General features: G+C 43.0%; 2 non-coding genes across 2 annotated transcripts; both read right to left on the reverse strand.

Moving 5' to 3' along the window:
* Window positions 1–6,894: 6,894 nt before the first annotated feature.
* On the reverse strand, window positions 6,895–7,001 carry LOC120266222. Its single transcript, XR_005538064.1, has one exon. It is a non-coding gene; the product is annotated as a small nucleolar RNA R71 (small nucleolar RNA).
* A 9,818-nt stretch (window positions 7,002–16,819) lies between these two features.
* LOC120266010 lies at window positions 16,820–16,926 on the reverse strand. The gene has a single exon (XR_005537853.1). It is a non-coding gene; the product is annotated as a small nucleolar RNA R71 (small nucleolar RNA).
* Between the last annotated feature and the right edge of the window lie 1,565 nt (window positions 16,927–18,491).

Consider the following 18,491-nt stretch of genomic DNA (forward strand, 5'->3'; position numbering starts at 1 on the left):
AAATCCTCATACGATTGCATTAACAAGTGGGAAATCCCTAATTAGAGCCGGAACACAACTTGGTCTAGCCCCTAATGGTGGAGGGGTACAGAATACCCGATGGTCACGGCGTATTCGTACATGAATCCCTTCCAAACTTGGTGTGTCTAGTACAAGGGCGATGGTCACGCTACCAAGTACAACCTAGCAGTTGGTTTACAGAGTTCTCATGTAAGCAACACATCAAATGCACCAAGAATGAATCTCAAAACACAACAATTGCAATAAACAAACTTAAATCATCCAAATACACAAGTTCACCCCAAGGTTCACCGGCATCCGGTGACCTTGGGGTCTACTCGTCCATACAAACAAATCTAAGCAACAAATCCATGCAAACAACTACAAATGGCATAATAAAAACTGCCTCAAACAATGGAAGAAGGAAGACAAGCCAAGCTAGGTGGAAAGGCTTCCACGGACGCCGCAATGGGGGCGGCTTCCCTCGTCGTCTACAAACTCCCAAAGAAGAGATCGATGAAGATCTAGCCAAATCCGAGCTTCTCCCTTAGATTTCCCTTCTCCAAAACATGTAATCTTGCCTCTCAAAGACTGGTGAAAATCGGCTTGAAGAACTCTCCCAAAAACTCCTCTCCTTGCCCTAGAAGAAATCAGCTTCTTATATACCCCGTCAGTCCATGCGGGCTCTATGCGCCCCATGCGGACGCATGGAGCCCGTGAAGCTCACAGCCAAATGCCCAAAAACCTGCCGGTGATACAGTGTTTTTGCTATAGTAACCGAGGCTTGAGAATTCCCAGCAAACCTCACGGGCATCCATGCGGGCGCGTGGAGCCCGTGAAACTCCCGACCCAAATGGCGCAGCAGAAGAACAATGACCGCTACGATGTCGCTACATGTTGTCGCTACGGTGCCGGGACCCCAAAAAAATGCCGCTTTTTGATGTCGAATTCATCCGATTTTGCATTTTTGAGCATTGTTTGACTCATTTAAGACCGCAACATCGAAAATAACCAATTTAGACATAAAAAGCGGGCATCAATTCGTTAACATATTCACAAAAGATACAAGATTAATACATATAAAATACATACATTTAGGCGTTTATCACTTATCACTATTGATTTTTCACATAGCTAAGAAGCGGGTTAAGTGTTTTTATTCCCTACTCCCTGTGGATTCGATACCCGCTCATCCGGGATTATTACCTCGACAAACCTGTGCACTTGCGGGATATACTCAAGTTGACCTTGTCAGGGGTTAGGATCCTTCGCCAGGAATTAGGGTTGGATCAATCTTTAGGAATCAGATACACCCCTTGGAATCCCTAGAGTGCTTTGCGGTCATATGTGGTGTGAGGTGTTGAGATTGAGCAATTTCTCCTCCGGGACCTCGTAGGGGACTAGTATCGGTGATCGGGAGGCCGGATCTAATTATATTTTGATTTCCACGACTTAACTGACTCTTCATAGAAACACTTTGCTCATTCGGTACCTAATACATGAATCCTATGGAGAGCATTGCCCGAATACCCCACTTTTACTGATTGAGATCTCCCTCCATTTCACGCATATTCGTCTCCAGTATTCATTTCGTTTGCACATTAGATCACCACACCTTTCCATTTATCATTAGGCTAGAAAGCAGAGAAGAAGTTAGTACTAGTAACTCTGTTCCCTGTGGATTCGACTACCTAACTCACCGGGTATTTTATTACTTCGACACTTGTGCACTTGCGGTTTACACACATATTCAGACATGTCAGTAACTCACATCAATCATTAATCAATGCTAGAAAAATCTGACAAGAAGAAACAAGCCATCATTGGTAACACTAGCATGTAAACAATGATCCAAATACATGAAATAAACAAATACATGAATACCGAGGGGGTTTTCTGATGGATTACATGCTTTTACTTTCGATTTCATTAATGATTGTATCTTGCTCAATGGAGAGCTAAACCCCCTACTGGGTACTTGGACTTGTAAACCCTAGGATATTATTGTTCCATTGACTTTTTATTATGTCTTCCTTAATTGATGTCTTTAATTGAGTTCCAATCTTGAATGCTTGTTGAATGATTGATAAGTGTCTAAATGTACATATTTTTGTATATGTATTTGTTGCCTCTAGCATGTATTTTTATAAGAATTGATGCCCGTTTTGCACTTAATTGTGTCTTATATAGCATCAATGTTGTAGCAAGATCACTGTAGCTGCCACTGTAGCACCTGGAGAGTTTCAAGTCAGGAATTGAATCATGGCATACGGCCTCAATGCTGCTCGGTATGGAGCCCGAGATGATCACTGTAGTTATAAAAGAAGATGTTTATTTGAAGGTGCTCATTGAGCCAGTATGGATACTATTCCGAGAGCATTTGTGGAGTTTGTCTACCCCAAACAGTGTCAATGAGCGGCTCAATGAGGTCCTCATTGAGCCCATTTTGGATAGTGATTTTGGGAGTATATGAGGTACTTTTGGAGGACTTTTGGGGGGACTTCTTGGTAGCCAACACTTAGGAAGAAGAGGAGAAAGGAAGACATCATTTTGGAGAGTGTTTTTGGCTTGAGGCTTGGAGAGATCTAGAGCTTGAACTTCAAGGGGAGAGCTTCATCATCAAAGGAGGAGGAGCATTCGGCCTTCCTTAGGTTAGAGGAATTGTCGTTCGGCCTTCCTTGGGTTAGAGGAATCGTCATTCGGCAGGCATTCTCCATCTTCATCATCATTCGGACTAGGGAGTGTCATTTATGCATTTACTTCTTATTTTTTGTTGAGTTTGAAATGCTTGTTTGTATGATGGCACACTAGACCCCCAAGGCCACCGGATGTAGGTGAACCTTGGGGGGTTCATCTTGTATTTTGGATGCTACACTTCTATTTGGAATGCATTGGTGTGATTTATGGTTTGGCTCATTGTGTTTCATGCCTAGAACTATTATGTGGAGAAATCCTTAGTTCTTATTTGAGTTGTACATGTAGACGTGACCTACTCGCGTGTACTAGATCATTAATGGCTAATAGGGGTATTTGTTGACGAACATACTGAGAAATTGGGTGTAGGTAGCCCCTCCGAACCATGAAGATAAACTTAGGTTAAGTTTATTTTTGTTGCATGATCTCCATTCACTTAATGCAATCGTAGGAATATTATTAAGTAGAGATCCTTGTCATCATTTGTACGGGATTAGGGTTTAACCGCCGAGAAATTGGGGTTGAACTATTGTTGAGTTCTGTCGGTCTAAATCACCCTTGCTATTTTATTCTTATGCATCCATACATCTTGATGACCCCTCTTGGGAATCCTCATCCCTAGGCCTATTCTTATCATCATTGCTCTTGTGATTTTCTTGCTCGCCTTGGAATTATTATACTTGTGTTTTATTTATATTCTTGTATGTATGAGAGTAGTATACCATGCTTAAGTTGTAAGGTTAGAAAGTGAGTGATGGAGGAGTAATAGGAGCTCCTTAGCCCCATGGAATATGATCCTTGGGCTTTTGCACAAGATATTACTTGGCGACCCCGTACACTTGCGGGCGATCAATCAATGATTTCTCCCTTAGAGTGACATTAGGGTTGAGAATCCGTCTTGGTAGCCTTTGTAGATGATTGACACACCACGAGGGTCAGACAATGCTAGATTGGAGAGGGTTGAGAGGATGAGTCAAGAGGAAGCGGAGCGTCCCCTTTCTCTTTCGGAGTGATTTATCCTATATCCATGTTCCAAGAGTTCTTTGTGGTCACATTAGAGTGAAAGGCTAAAGGATGAACTCCATTGGGGCTTAGTTGCTTAAGCAACAGAGTGAAGCGTTGAAGTGACTTTAGCACCTGCGACTTAATTTTGACTAGGGGTCTTTCGCCTGAACCAAAGGGTTAGATCTATACATTGGAATATGATTTATCACTTGCAATCCCTAGAGCTTATTACAACTGTACACAGTGTGAGGTGTTGAGATTGAACGATTTCTCCACCGGGGCATAGTGTAGAGTTAGTCACGGTTGACATTAGGTTTGGGACCGTGTATTTTAGGATTTCCACGACTCATTAAGCATCATTTAGGAGACATAATAGTTGGTCTTGCACTTGAAGCAATAAGTCTAGGGGGAGCAATGTCCGAGTATTCCACTTTCTATCGATTGCCTTTCCTCTCATTTTATCGTTCTTCTCTTTCTTATTTCTTTAAGTTCTTTTTTACATAAATTTTATTCACACTATCATTGACTCATCTTCATTATAGTTAAATAGCAATCTTGGTGTTTCTAATCAGTATTCCCTGTGGATATGATATCATACCGACAACGCCCTTTGCGTGTGACCAGCAAGTGAACGTGCTTGTCAAAGTAATAAATCCCAAGTGAGTGGGGTATCGTATCCACAGGGAGTAGGGAATAAAAATACTAAAATTGCTACTTAACCAAGCGAAGATGAAAAATGATTGTGTTGATAAAGTGTAATGTAAGCAAAAAAACAAAGAAACAAGAACGAGAAACCCAAGTAAGTGAGAGGAAAGGCAATCGATAGAAGTGGATTACTCGAATAATGCTCCACCTAGGACTAATCTTTCAAGTGCAAGACCTACTATTATGCTTCCTAACTAATGCTTAATAAGTCGTGGAAATCCTAAAGCACATGGTCCCAAACCTAAGGTTAACCGTGACTAACTATACACTATGTCCCGGTGAAGAAATTGCTCAATCTCAATACCTCACACTGTGCAAAGTTGCATGAAGTTCTAGGGATTCCAAGTGATAAACCCTATTCCTATGTGTGGATCTAACACTTTAGTCCAGGTGAAAGACTCCTAGTCACAATTAAGCCCCAGATACTAAAGTGACTTCAATGCTTCACTCTGTTGCTCGTGCAACTAAGCCCCAACGGAGTTCATCCTTTAGTTCTTCACTCTATTATAACTGCAAAGGACTCTAGGAATTGGAGATAGGATAAATCACACCAGAGGGGAAAGGGGACGCTCTGCTACCTCTTGACTCACCCTCTCAATCCTCTCCAATCAAGCTTTGTCTAACCGTCATGGCGTGCCACCCATCCATAAAGGTTACCAAGATTAACTCTCAACCATAGTGTCACTATAATGGAGAAATCATTTAACAAGCATTCAAGATTGAAACTCAATTAAGGAATGCATAAGAAAGGGTCAAAGAAACATTAACATCCTAGGGTTTACAAAATCTAAGTACCCACTAGGGGGTTTAGTTCTCCATGGAGCAAGATACAATCAACAATGGAATCGAAAGTAAAAACAAGTAATCCATAGGAAAACCCCCTTGGTAGTCATCTCGATGGTCTTGTGGAGTAGCCTCTTCTTCTCCAAAGGTCCCCTTGTCGAGCCTAGGGCACACCTCGCCGGATCGATGGCAATAAAAGCTCCCTCATTAATCTTCTTCCAAGCGAAGCGCTGTGTCAAATCTATAGAACTACTCTAAAGACTTGCCAAAGCCTCTCAAAACCCTATCCAACGACCTCTTAAAAGATGGAGAGAAGGGTAAAAGATATCTCCCAAAATCGAGCTGTACCGTGGCTTAAATAAGGCTGGAATCGGGCATGCACATGCCCCTGTGGATTTTTTACACTGGCCTGTGGAGTTTCCACAAGAGCGTGGGGAATTTCCATATGCCCGTGTGGATTCTCTAAAAATCTGATTTTTGGCCGGCTGTGAACAGTAACTGCTATAGTGTATTACTAAAGTAACTTACTACAGTACTCCGATAAAACACTCCCAATTCCACACTTTCCACCGAGGCAACATAAATAGATGCACCTTTATGCCGTAGATTGCAACTCTTGTTCAATCAAAGGCCTCATCGGTGAAGATCTTGCTATCAATGCACAAGTCGGGATACGCAAATGTGACTGCCTTTATGCCCCTCCAACTCATTGTAATGACTTGAATACATGGAGGTTGGCACACATTCACGTATCTTAGAGCCCCACTTGTGTCTTCGCATTTTTTCCTTCCAAGATTCCACCAAATAGTGTGTTGACGATCTACTTTTGGCTTCTTTTCTTATTACTTAGCTTCACAACCATACATGCGCAAAAGAACACAAATACACATGTATTAGCGCTTAAACATGATAAAAGTAATCCTCATCATAAGGAAAGAACACTTCACATTCTTAACACACAAGCACTTATCACCCACTCACCTAGGAATTTATTACTTCGACAAACCCGTGCACTTGCTGGTCACAGGCAAGGGGCGTTGTCAAGTTTTTTTCACCGTTGCCTGGGAATAGGCGTTTTAGAGACACTTTGCACTTTGCTATATTAGCTATTCATCTTTTATTCTATTTCACACTTTCTTACTTTATCATCGTTCTGATTTATTTTTCTTTCTTTGGTTACATCTCCAGGTTATGACCTGAGGGAACCCTTCAACATTGGTTGAAGGAGATCCGGAACTTGAACGAACACTCAGAAAAAGGGGTAATGAACCTGTACAAAAACTGTTAAATCTATCTTGAGTAAAGGTGAAGGGCCGGATAACATGGCAGAACAGAATAAGCAGAGGACACTCTCCGATTATGCCAGACCCTCAGTTTTGGTCACAGAATCTTGTATTGTGCATCCATGATTATGGCTTAGAATTTTGAGCTAAAGGCGGCATTCATCCTTATGTTACAGCAGTCCACACAGTTTAATGGTTTGGCCGATGAGGATCCAAACAGTCACATAGAGAATTTCTTGGAAGTGTGCGACATGCTTAAGATCAATGGTGTTACGGATGATGCTATCAAGTTAAGAGCCTTCCTATTTTCCTTGAAGGGGAGAGAAAAACAATGGCTACATTCATTACCTAGAGCATCGATTACTACATGGGAGGGATGGTAGAAGCTTTTCTTGACCGATATTTCCCTCCCGAAAAATCTGCAAAGCGTAGGAATGAAATATCCTCTTTCATGCAAACGGAATTGGAGTCTCTATTTGAAACATAGGGGAGGTTCAAGGAACTCCTACGGAAATGCCCCTAATATGGGTTTCTTGAGTGGATGATTAATCAGAACTTTTACAACCGGTTGAACCCTAGTACAAGGCAGTTACTTGATACAGCAGCAGGAGATACCTTAGGTAGCAAGACCCTCAGAGAAGTACGACAATTGATTGAAGAAATGGGTTTGAATAGCTACCAATAGAATGCAAGAGAGAAGAAGAAAGTTGCTGGTCTCCATGAGATTGATACGGCTACATCGTTAGCGGCCCAAGTAGAGTTGTTGAGCAAGAAGTTAGACACTCTAACTTCTCCTAGATTGGTAGCCGTGATGAATTGTAATAGATGTGGTGGAGGCCATGCTCTATCCGATTGGCCTATTTCTATTAGTGGTGCTCCTACAATCTGGGTTGGAGGAGCTATCCGAACTTTTCTTGGAATAATCAATTGCAACAAAAAGCCATGGCACCATCGGGTTTCCAACAACAACAACAATAAGCCACGATTATGGAGAATCGAGTTTCAGCCTTGGAGACCCAAATGACTGACGTAGAGAAAGCTTTGACATGATTCGTCCAATCATCGGATACTAGATTCCAATGGGTCGAAGCTACACTTTATAACCATACCGCGTCATTGCACAATCTACAAAATCAAGTGGGGCAAATTGCGAAGTCATTGTTAGAGAGGCCACAAGGAAGCTTGCCTAGTAACACCAAAACCAATCTAAGAGAACATGTGAAGGCAATCACGTTGAGAAGTGGTCGTGAGGTTGAAGGTAGGCTTCCAAATGAGAAAACCAATGTAAAAGCACCTGAGGTTGTGGAGGTTGAGGAAAGAGCAAACAAGGAGAATGAGGTTGCACCCCCACCTTAAAGCCAAGAATCCCTTTCCTTTAAGATTAAAGAATGCCCAAAATGATGAGCAATACAAGAAATTCTTTGGTCTATTCAAGCAATTGCACATCAACATTCCTTTTGTGGGGGCATTGTCCTAAATGCCTTGGTATGTGAAGTTTTTGAAGGATCTTTTGACAAACAAGAGGAAGTTGGAGGAGAGTGCATCGGTGATCTTAGATGCCTCTTGTTCGGTGGTGTTGCAAAAGAATATGCCGAACAAGAAGAAAGACCCTGGAAGCTTTGTTATTCCGTGTAACATTGGTAATATGTGTGAAGAGATGACATTGGCGGATTCGGGGCTAGTATCAATGCCATGCCATACTCTTTCTTTCAAAAGCTAGGCATGGGAGAGCCTAGGCCCACTCGGATGATATTACAATTGGGCGACCGAACTGTGAGACATCCGAGGGACATCATTGAAGATGTGCTTGTCAAGGTCGACAAGTACATATTTCCTGTATACTTCATAGTGTTGGATGTCAACGAGGATGTAAATGTTCCTTTGAAACTTGGAAGGCCATTCTTGCGCACTTCCAAGGCACTTATCAACATGGACACTGGGGAGTTGACACTGAGGGTTGGCGATGACAAGTTGACATACCTCCTTGCCGAATCCATGCGACATTCTCTCGACTTTGATGATACTCTTTATTTTCTTGACAATACCAATGAACTAATCGATGAATATGTGCATGAAATGATGAATCTGGAACTGTACGAGGGGTTGCTAGACCAAGGAGTGTTGGATGAAGAAGTCTTAATGCTTGGTCTAGAGGAGAAGGTACAACCTACACGGGGAATCATGAAGAAGATGCTCCCGAAGATGAAGGGCGCAAGGAGACGTCGCAAGAAACGCCCCAAGGCTAATGGGGATGAGTAAGAATGGAGTAAGGGTGACAAACCTTTGTGCTTTCAGGTCATGGGTAAGAGGGAAATCTTCATCTATGAACCCCCGTGAGGTAAAGCAAGGTACGTCAAGCTAAGTGACATTAAACAAGTGCGTCCTGGAGGCAACCCAAGTCTTTACTATTTTTCTAGGTTTTAGTTAGCGTTTGCATGAATAAGAGCAAGTGTTGGTGTCTTGATCTTTTACATGCTATTGTTGTGATTTTCTCATGGATCTTTGGTGGTTTCATGTGCTTAAATGTGTTTTGGTGAAGTTTCTTGGTCGTATGAGTGTGTTATTCATGTTTCTCTAGTTACTTTTGCATAATACAGACATGCTTTGAGTACTTGTAAATGTTCAGAAATTTTCTGCTAATTCTGTGATATTTTCTAAGTAATACACAGAAAACACACGGCCGCGCGGAAATTCCATACGGCCTTGTGGAAATTCCACACAGGCCAGTGTTTGTGTTCAGAGATCTATCCCGAGAAGACCCAGGGGCGTGTGTTTTCCCCTGTGTCTGATCCTATGCATTACACACGGGCTTGGGTAATTGTGACAGGGCAGTGTGAATTCCTGTAGAGAGTTCTTCTAAATCTCAAGAAGACACAGGGGCGTGTGAATGCCCTGTGAGTACCCCTGTGAAGATCCACACGCCCGTGTGGAATTTTCACAGGGGCATGTGGAACACTTAGAATTTTTCTCGGTTAATCAGACAAGTCAAAGGGCCGTGTTGGTACCCTTGTGGGTCGGGCACACGGGCATGGAGAATTTTCACACGCCCATGTGATGCGTTCAGAGATAAAGTGTGCTATCCTGAGAGCACAAAGGGAGGTGTGTTTGCCGTGCAGTTTTCACGCCTCGTGGAACCACACAGACGTGTGGAATTTCCACACGACCGTGTGAATTTCTACAGTATCACTCCTGTGAGCCAATTTGACTGATTTCTTTTTAATTCTTGTAGATGTGGCACCTAGGACAAATATTGCTGCTGGTAAATGTCTTAGAGAACACTCCCTTGAGGCAGAACATATGGAGTTCGCCATTCTCGAGCACCAGACTTGGTTTGAGTGATTGTTGAAGCTCAGGTTTGGTTAAATGCGATTGCCAGACATGAGCACCGTTAGATAGATTCAGTCAGCAGGGGATATGGCGGATGAGATGGAAGAGTTGTTGTCTGTGGGTAGCTGGAGTCGCTTATTGTCGATTAGGGACCCTGCTATTCGCACGTTGATGCTCGAGGTGTTAGCATCGTTCGAGTTTGACCTCTTGTATTTCAGTTTTGACAGCATAAGCGCTATATAGTTTAGAGCTCTCGGACATTATCACAGCATGAGCGTGACTCAATTTTTTATAAGACTGGGGCTTTCTGACTAGGTATTCATAGACACAGAGGATTATGAGCAACTACCTATAGATTACCCCGGTACTTTGACGTCGTAGCGCGCATACAAAGCACTGTGTGGACAGGGGCAGTATGTGCCCAAGGTATCTAAAGCCACATGTCTCTTCGGGTCAAGTTACAGATATCTTCACGCCATTCTAAGCATGTCAGTTAACTGTCATGGTGACAGCACCAGTGTGCTTAGTCGATAAAAGCTGTTATATTTATACTTTATGGTACAGAGCACACCGATACACCTGGGACATATCTTGGCAGAGTATTTGCGATATCAGGGATAGTATGCCAGGATCGGCATCCTTTTCTCTGGTCCCTGCATCACAAGGCTCATCGTGGGTATGGGTCTACTTGACGCGATCCAAGGGGCCGAGAAGGCAAGTATACTTGCTCCCCTAGGCATAGAGACTATGAGGTTGATGGGGATGGTTTGCATATGTTAGCTGGGAGTGTATACGTTGATTACGCCTACCCTAAAGATAGTCGAGGGCGGAGGTAACGCAGGAGAGGAGTCTCAGCTTGCTCCTGAGCCGCAGCCAGAGCCGATGGAGACCGACGCACCTCCTGTAGCATAGGAGCCGCCTATAGTGCGCATGTCCTCCCTATCTCAAGCCTATGATCATTTCGAGAGGCTTGAGAGTGTTGTAGGGGTGTTATAGACCGAGATTACAGAGGTTCGTGTAACACAAGTAGCGCAACATGCCGAGGTGATGCATGTCTCGACATCTTACAACATCTATTAGAGTGAGACGCTGCCTCACCATTCATCATGCAATCGAGAACCCCTCAGGCATCTCTAGTACCACCATCACTCGCTCCAGCACCAGTCTATCCACCTATTGTAACATCACCACCACCAGCAGTAGCAGAGCCGACCGCCGCAGACACCAATGCTTGATGCGTCATTCTCTTAGTTTCTTTATGATTTCGTATTTTATTTTCCATATTTTATTTTGGACATTATACACTCAGAAAGGATTAGTCATAGACACGGTCAATGTGTTTTACACTTGGCCGTGTGTGCTTCACAACCCATTGGAATTCAACTCCCAAGGATTTTGCTCCATCAAACACACCACTAGGAGTTCGGGGGCATATTGTTTCAATTGCCCACTGATAAGTGCTTGTGTGATAAGAAGGTGAAACGTTCTTTCCTTATGATGATAATTACTTTTGTCAGGTTTTAGCGCTAATACGTGTGTATTTATGTACTTTTATGCAGGTTGGGTTGTGAGGCCGATTATTTGTGAAAGAAGCCATTGTAGATCGTTTTACACATTATTTGGAGGAGATCTTGAGAAGGCTCAAACGTGGAGACATGAGTCGGGTTTAGAATGCTAGAATGTGTGCCAGCCTCCTTGTATTCGAGCTAAGGCAATGATTTGGAGGGGCACGAAGGCAGTTAAATCCTAGTATTCCGGCTTGTGCATATTTAGCAAGATCTCCACCAACGTGACTATTTATTGAAGAACCAAGATGATCTACGACGTGAACATGTGCCCATTTATGTTAACTCGATGAAAGCATGGATTTGGGAGTATTTTGGGACGGTACTGTAGCAGGGTAATGTAGTAATCACTATAGCAAATCACTGTAGCAGGTACTGTTTACAGCCGGCCAAAGAAGGAGCAAAACAGAGGAGCCACACAGGAGTGTGAAATTCCACACGCCCATGCGTTAATTCCACAGGCCCATGTGGAAAATCCACAGGGGCGTGTGGAATCCCGATTCCAACCTATTTAAGGCCGATTTCACCCCCGATTTCAATATTCTTTTCTCCATCTTTTCCACAACTTGAGAGAGGGCTGCGGCTAGGGTTTTGAGAGGTATTGGATAGAGATTTGGAGAGGTTCTATGGCTCTAACATCATCATCTCTTTGGAAGAAGGTTGGTAAGGGAGCCTCCATCGGATTGATTCGGCGAGGCGTATCTTATACCGGATAAGGGGATCTTGCGACGAGTAGAGGACTTTCCACAAGACCATCGCTATGATTATCGAAGAGTTTTTTCCTATGGATTGCTTTCTTTTACATTTGATTTCATTATCATTTGTATTGTGCTCCATGGAGAGCTAAACCCCTAGTGGGTACTTGGGTATTTATGAACCCTAGGATGTATTAGTTTTATTGAATCTTTTTATTATGCTTTCAATTAATTGATGTTATTGTGACTTCCAATCTTGAATGTTTGATTGTTTGAATACTCCCTTAGAGTGACACCAAAGTTGAGAGTTCATGTGGTAACTTTTGTGAGTGAGTGACACACCACAAGAGTTAGACAAAGCTTGATTAGAGAGGGTTGAGAGGGTGAGTCGAGAAGTACAGGAGCGTCTCCTTTCCCCTCCGGTGTGATAGATTCTACCTCCATTCCTCGAGTTCTTTGCGGCCATAATAGGGCAAATGAGCTAAGGGATGACCCTCCGCTGGGGCTTAGTTGCGAGTGCAACAGAGTGAAGCATTGAGGTGTAAACCGCAAGTGCACGGGTGTTGAAGTAATAATTACCCAGGTGAGTGGGTAGTCAAATCCACAGGGAACGGAAGTATTAGTATTAACCAATTCTTAGTTATCTAGTCGAAATCAATGGATATGATGAAATGAACTAATTGCAAGAGAATTAATAAGCAAGCAAACGAGCAAGAAAACAAGTAAAGGAGATCTCAATCATTAAAGATAAGGTACCCGGGCAATGCTCCCCCTAGGATCTAACCTGAAGCTCATGATTCACTAAATGCTTCTAAACCGAGTTTAATGAGTCGAGGTAATCCAAGAAAAACCGGCCCTTGCTTCCAAGTGATAAGTGTCTAAATGTACATGTTTGAGTGTACGTATTTGTTACCTCTTGTATTATCATTAGAATTGATTCTCGTTTTGTGCTTAATTATGTGTTATTTGCTTTGCAGGGCACGGGAACACCATGGATGACACGAGGATATGATTCGGGTGAAAAAGAGAAGAAAACCAGGGGGCGGTACTGTAGGGGTATTCACTGTAGCAAAGTACATGTATCACCGACACTGTAGCAAGATTACTGTAGCTGTCACTATAGTACCTAGAGAGTTTTAAGTCAAGATTTAGATCATGGCATACGGCCTCAATGCTGCCCGGTATAGAGCCTGGGATGATCACTGTAGCTATAATAGAAGATATTTACTTGATGGAGTTTGCCTACCCCAAATAGTGTCAATGTTGAGCTCCATAGCGAGTGGTATGGCACTCAGGATGGAGGCCATAGTGAGTGGTATCGCACTCAGGATAGAGGCCATAGAGAGTGGTATAGCACTTGGTATAGCACTCATGATTGGGGCCATAGGGAGTGGTATAGCACTCGGGATGGAGGCCATCAATGGGGTATGATAAATGGTATATAGAGGGATTTTTGGAAATAGATTGGGGATTTTTTTTGGCTGGACTTCTTGGAGACTCTAGGGCAGACTTTTGAAGGGTTTTTGGCAGCCATCACTTGGAGGAAGGAGAGAAACGAAGACACCAATCTTTCAGAAAGTTTGGCTTGAAGCTTTGGAAGATCAAGAGCTTGAACTTAAAGGGGAAGCCTCATCATCAAAGGAGGAGAAGCATTCGGCATCTCTAGGGCTAGAAGAAGCATCATTCGGCCGGCATTCTCTCTCCTCTTCATCATTCGGACTAGGGAGTGTCATTTATGCATTTACTTCTTGCTTTTGTTGTGTTTGAGATACCTATTTGTATGATGGCACACTAGACCCCCAAGGGCGCCAAATGTAGGTGAACCTTGGGGGGTTCATCTTGTATTTTGGATGCTACATTTATATTTGATATGCATTGGTGTGATTTATGATTTGGCTCATTGTGTTTCATGCCTAGAACTATTATGTGGAGAAATCCTTAGTTCTTGTTTGAGTTGTACATGTGGACGTGACCTACTCGCGTGTATAATGAGCGATCCGCAAGTACACGGAGTCATCAAGTAATACCTCTCGTGCAAGCACGAGAGGGTCGTATTCCCTGGGCCCAAGGAGCTACTATTACTTCCCTGTCGTCTATTTCCTAGCCTAACACTCCGAAAGATGAATAGTAATTATAAATAGAGAAAGAATTAACTACAATGAAATCCGGGGTACTACTACACACAATACGAACTCAAGGGAGAATCAAACAGATGAAGTGAGTGATTTGGACAACGAATCCCCCTAGGGTTGTCATTAGGTCCCTGAATTTAGGATGAAATGCGAGATGGTAGTTGGGCCAAGAGAATCCTAAATTAGCTCAACCCGATGGTCACGGCAATTGAACCCCTAATCCCATACAAGTATTGGGTCAGAATCGCTTCGCCCAAATCCTCGTATGATTGCATTACACTCGTGGAAATCTCTAATCGTGGTCGATACTCAAAACTAGGTCCAACCCCTAATTGTCTGGAGGGTACAAAAATACCCGATGGTCACGGTGTATTTGTACATGCATCCCTTCCAAGCCAAGTGTGTCTAGTACAAAGGGCGATGGTCACGCAACCAAGTACAACCTAGAAGTTGAAATACGTGAGTTCTCATGCAAATCAACACATCAAAGTACACAAGACTTGAACCACAAACTACAAGTTTCCATAAAAGAAATACAACATCCAACAATACATCAATAAAGATGATCATCCAAATTACAAACAATCAACCCTAGAGTTCATCATATCCAAATCACAAATAAGTTAGTGCCTCATGAAAAGAGGACCACTCATACAAATCCAAGGAACAAATAAAGAAGAAGAGAAGTAAGAACTACTCCCTCTAGCTTTAGATCCCCTTAGATGGTGAAGATCTTGAAGATTTGAAGAGATCTCTCCTCAAATGATACTTTTGATGACTAGGATCTTCTCCCTATCTTCTCCTTCAAAGTTTGTCTCCCTCTTGGTGAAGCCTTGCGCAAATGAGATCGCCCGGTGGGAAGAGTGGGACGGCGGCCCTAGAGGCCCAAGAGAAAAAAACTCCCCAAAAACTCTCCCTTTGCCCTAGAAAATCATGTTCTATTTAAATCCCGTCAGTCCATGCGGGCATCCATGCGGGCGCATGGAGCCCGTGAAGCTCACAGCCAAATGCCCAGAAAACATGCTGGTGCTACAGTACTCAGCTACACTGTTTTAGCTACAGTGTTTCTTCTACAGTGTTTTGTTACAGTACCGAGGGTTGTGAAATTCCAGCAAACCTCACGGGCACCCATGCGGGCGCATGGAGCCCGTGAAGCTCACAGCCAAATGCCCGCATCATAAATAGTGATCAGCTACATTAACGCTACAGTGCTGGGACCCCAAAAATGCCGTTTTCGATGTCGAATTCATCTAATTTGCATTTTTGAGCTACATTCGGCACATTTATGATCTGCAACACCAAAAGAACAAATTTATACTCAAACGGGCATCAATTCATCAAGATATACACAAATAATACAAGATCAATATGTATAAAATACGTACATTTAGGGGTTTATCAGTGTATTAGATCGTTAATGAGCTAATGGGGGTATTTGTTGACCAACATACCGAGAAATTGGGTGTAGGTAGCCCCTCTGAACCATGAGGATAAACTTAGGTTAAGTGTGTCCTTGTTGCGTGATCTCCATTCACTTAATGCAATCGTAGGGATATGATTAAGGAGAGATCCTTGTCATCATTTGTACGGGATTAGGGTTTAGCCGCTGAGAAATTGGGGTTGAACTATTGTTGAGGTCCGTCGGTCTAAATCACCCGTGCCATGTATTTTCATGCATCCTTATATGTTGATGACCACTCTTGGGAATCCTCATCCCTAGGCCTATTCTTATCATCATTGCTCTTGTGATTTTCTTGCTTGACTTGGTGTTGTTACACTTGTGTTTTATTTACAATCTTGCTTGTATTAGATTAGTATACGATGCTTGAATTGTAAGGTTAGAAAGTGAGTGATGGAGGAGTAATAGGAGCTCCTTAACCCCGTGGAATACGATCCTTGGGCTTTTGCTCAAGGTATTACTTGGCGACCCCGTACACTTGCGGGTGATCAATCAAGTTTTTGGCGCCATTGCCGGGGAAATTAAGGAATTCTAGGAAACTTCTAGCTTATTGCTCTAACCATTTTTTCTTTTCTTTTATTTCTTCCTTTCATTTGTCTTATTTTTTTCTTGAACTTAACTTTCTTTATCTTTCTTGACTTTGCAAGGTACTATGCATGACACGAGCAAATCAATCAAATTTAGTTGCACAAGACAGTGAAATTGAGAGAACCTTGCATCAGAGACTTAGGGAAGTAGGCGAAAGCATTAGTGAAAGAAACATTGAAATTAAGGACACAGAATCTGTAATCATGGCCAAAGAAAGACGTACTTTATCCGAATATGAAAGGCCACAATTCACAGGTGAAGAATTTAGTGTGCAAGCCCATCCATCGCCACAAATAATTTTGAGATCAAGGCAAGCACCATCGGCATGGTCCAAAATTCAGTCCAATTTAATGGCCTTGCAAATGAAGATGCCCATGATCATCTTTCCCGTTTCCTTCAAATTTGTTCTACCTTCAAGATAAACGGGGTGTCTGACGATGCGATCCGGCTACGATTATTTCCTTTCAGTTTGAGAGATGGAGCATATCGGTGGCTCACATCCTTATCGCCGGGGTCGATCAAAACATGGAAAGATATGGTGGAGAAATTTTTGGGAAGGTATTTTCCTCCTAGCAAAGCGGCGAAGCTGAGGCAAGAAATTTCGGCATTCAAACAAGGAGAGTCGGAGACACTATTTGAAGCTTATGAGAGATTCAAGGACCTTCTTCGAAGATGCCCCCATCATGGCTTTGCTTCTTGGATGCGGGTTCAGATCATCTACAATGGGTTGAATTATGCAACTCGTCAATTAATTGATGCCGTAGCGGGTGGATCTCTTAGTAACAAGTACCATGATGAGGCAGAGCAACTCCTTGAATCAATGGCAAGCAATGAGTCTCATTGGGCCTCAAGAGGTGCACCACAAAAAGGGGTCGGAATCTATGAAGTCAATGCTAATGATGCTTTTGCCGCAAAGGTTGATGTGTTGTCTCGAAAGCTAGACATGCTCATGGGTAGTAGCTCGAAGTCAGAATCGGTGATGAGTTGTAGCACTTGTGGTGGAGGGCATGGAGTCTCCCAATGTCCTATTGCTAGTTCCTCAGTCGCCCCTATTGAGAATGTTGATTATATTGGGGACAAAGGCCACAAGGGAATCCCTACAGCGCAACTTATGATCCGGGGTGGAAATACCACCCAAACTTTTCATGGAATCAGGGGCAACAACAGAAAGATGCACCACCTCCACAAGGTTCCCAAATGCAACAACCAATATTGGAGAAGAGGTTCACTACTGAAGATGTACTTGCCAAGTTCATGATTAACACTGAATCAAGATTCAACAGCATAACTAGCAGTATGGATACTCAGTTCAGTAAGGTGAATGCTCAGCTTGCTCAACATGCCTGACAGTTCAATGAGATTGGCTCCATTTTGAGAAACCTTCAAGCTTCTGTACAATCCCTTGAGCACCGAGTGGGGCAGCTTGCTAAAGCTAATTCTGAGCGACCTTCAGGTAGTCTCCCTAGCAACACTGAGGAGAACCCAAGAGAGCACTTGAAGGCCATCACCCTTAGGAGAGGGAAACAGGTTGAGACAAGGGTCGGAGTTGACCCAAGTGTCAAGGAGACTAGGGTAGCCAAAGTGGAAGACCCTAACATAATGGAGAAAGTTATTGATAGAAGCAAGCAAAGTGAAGATAAGGAAATTCCATCAAAGGGTTCATCAAAGCCGTTGGAATACAAACCTCCAATTCCTTACCCGGCTAGATTGAAGCAAGATAAGGAGGATGCTCAATTCAGAAAATTCATCAACATCTTCAAGCAACTCCACATAAACATCCCGATAGTGGAAGCTTTAACTTAAATTCCCAAGTATGCCAAGTTCTTGAAAGAATTGCTAACAAACAAGAGAAAGTTGGAAGAAGAGGGCACAGTGGCACTCACGGGAAATTGCTCGGCCATTTTGGAGAAAAAGCTCCCACAAAAATTGAAGGATCCGGGAAGCTTCATAATCCCATGTGTATTTGAGGGTGGAGTGCAAGAAAATGCCCTTGCAGACTCGGGGGCAAGCATTAATGTTATGCCCTACACCATGTACGTGAAGCTTGGTCTTGATGAACTTAGACCCACAAGAATGATTTTACAATTGGCGGATCGATCAACAAGGAAGCCTCGTGGAATTGTAGAAGATGTGATTATCCGGGTGGACAAATTTGTTTTTCCGGTGGATTTTGTCATCATGGATATTGATGAAGATGTGGAGACACCGTTGATTCTTGGTCGGCCATTCCTCACTACCTCCGGTGCCCTAATTGA

This window comes from Dioscorea cayenensis, chromosome 7, assembly GCF_009730915.1.
Source record: "Dioscorea cayenensis subsp. rotundata cultivar TDr96_F1 chromosome 7, TDr96_F1_v2_PseudoChromosome.rev07_lg8_w22 25.fasta, whole genome shotgun sequence".
NCBI classification, from domain to species: domain Eukaryota; kingdom Viridiplantae; phylum Streptophyta; class Magnoliopsida; order Dioscoreales; family Dioscoreaceae; genus Dioscorea; species Dioscorea cayenensis.